The 2,317-nt window shown below is 39.1% G+C and overlaps 1 pseudogene; it reads right to left on the bottom strand.

Moving 5' to 3' along the window:
• Positions 1-323: 323 nt before the first annotated feature.
• LOC131970722 (sialidase-4-like) overlaps positions 324-2,317 on the bottom strand; it is a 12,841-nt pseudogene continuing 10,847 nt past the window's right edge.

The following is a 2,317-nucleotide window of genomic DNA, read 5'->3' as shown; positions in this document are numbered from 1 at the left end:
TAGGTAAGTTGGGGTACCCTATACACTTCACACAATTGTTCACTCCACTTTTGACTTGTTTGATTTTATGATTGTCGTGTTATTGTCCGCTGGTCGGGTTTGGTCAAGTGGACGTAACAACCACAAACTAGAGACCTAGAGCATTCAGAGGATGGATGGCTGAGACACTAGATTCACAATAAGCAGCAACACAACACAAGAGCTGCCATACAATCACACATAAATCTACTAAATGTCAAAAAAATGTCACTGTAATTTCCCAGCTTGGGATGAATAAAGCATATCTATCTATCTATCTATCTATCTATCTTTCTGAAACCAAATCACAGCATGGATTTTCCTCTCTTGGAGTCTGAATGTGGGACTCTGGAGGAGCTGATAGTTTCAGTTGCTGCCAGAAACTCAGTTATCTCTTTCTGCACAAACAACATAGAGGAAGAGGAACAGGAGCCGGTGTTGTGACTGTGTGTGGACGTCACAGGCGTCTTCTGTCCTCCTCCGGAAATCAACATCCTGAGTGTCTGCAGGAGGACGAGGTGTGACTCCAGGGTCACACTGAACCTTTGGAGACGAGAGGAGGTCGAGTGCTGCCACAATACCGGATGCTTTTATTCATAAACACACTCAGGGTGGAGGAGACGATGGTTCCCTGGCTTATGTTTCTCTTTGACTGTTTGTGTAGTTTATTTGTCTCATTATATATTTGACATGTACTGTAGGTGTTGGAAGACTCATTAGTTCATCAGGGGAAAGATAAAGACATATTTACTTACTTGGAAGGGAAACAAAGTTTCAAATATTAAAATGATTATCCAATCCATCAGTTGGGGTCACAGCACTGTTGGTTATGACTTTATCTGGCTGTACACTGTAAAAAATGTTTGTAGAAATTATGGTAAAACACTGTAAAATCACATCAGAAATAGGGTGTAAAATTAAAAATTGAATATCACGATAGAAGATGCTTTTAATTACTGTAAATCAAGAAATAGTACTTTTAAACTGTAGAAAACACACATTGTTTACTATGTAAAATGAAAGGAGAAATACCATGATGTCACAAGGACACAATAACCCTAAAAATAAAGGGACTACTCAGTCTAAATTACATTTTTTTACATTACCGACATTCAGACCTGGAGCTTGAGCTGTGAAAGCGGAACACAGCTTTTAAAATATCATATACTGAACGATGTAAATATTAAATAAGGAAGAACCCCCTTAAAGATAAAGATTCAGTGTAAAGAAAGAGTTTTCTGTTCCCCAAACTCCTGCACGTGTTCTCATCAGTGTGAGAATAAATGCTTCCTCTTTCTGAAGTGGTGTCAAAGTCAAAGGCTCCCCGGTGGTTTCCACTTTGTCTTGAAGCGGGAAGACTTTGCTGTGAGACTTGCTGTGTGCGTCAGAGTTGCAGAAGTTATTTCACACTAAAGTTTCAGGGTCTGACTCCACCGCTTCCTCTGTCGCTTCACCTTCTTTCTGTTGGTCAGCGTCACTGACCAACCAAAGCACAAACATTCTGGTGAGACAAAAACAACAACTGTTTTCACTCCCGACGCCGACACCTGTCAGGATTTATTATCATTTAATATTTCAGTCTAATGTCATGGTTCAGGTGTGACCTGTGTGCGTTTCTCTGTGTGTGTGTTTTTCAATGTGTATGTGTGTGTGTTTCTTTATGTGTTTCTATGTGAGTGTGTGTGTTTCTATGTGTGTATGTGTTTGTGTTTCTGTGTGTGAGTGTATGTTTCTGTGTGTGTGTGCGTGTGTGTGTGAGAGTGTGTGTATGTTTCTGTGTGTGTTTCTCTGTGTTTTTGTGTTTCTCTGTGTGTGGGTCTATATGAGTGTGTATTTCTGTGTATGTGTGTGTGAGAGAGAGTGTTTTCTGTGTGTATAAATAACTAGTCAACTAAGGGTCATAAGTTTAGTGAGGGACACGTTACAGTACAAGTGTACTTTAGGTTATTGCAACTGTTTCGCTATAGTGTTACAGGAAACTACTGAACTATTTTATGTTTAACAAATAAGTGATGTGTTGCTAATGCTATACTGGCATTTTAATGGATGGTTTAAATAATCATATCATTGTTTATAAATCATTATCCAAGACTTTGAACATATTCAGCAGTTATTAATATGATTTCAGTGAAGAAGTATTACTTGTATTACACAACGGAAGGCTTGTATGCATTTTTACCCTCCAGTACCTGTTTGATTTCATTGTAGCTGAAAAGTTTACAAGCAATTTCACTCTCCTTCCCACACTCCATGAGACATGCAAACCAACCGTCATCAGTGGAAGCCAGATCTGAGTAAC

Source organism: Centropristis striata, chromosome 4 (genome assembly GCF_030273125.1).
Source record: "Centropristis striata isolate RG_2023a ecotype Rhode Island chromosome 4, C.striata_1.0, whole genome shotgun sequence".
In the NCBI taxonomy this organism is placed as follows: Eukaryota; Metazoa; Chordata; class Actinopteri; order Perciformes; family Serranidae; genus Centropristis; species Centropristis striata.
The sequence above is the reverse complement of the archived record's forward strand: the minus strand, read 5'-3'. Positions and strand labels throughout refer to the sequence as shown.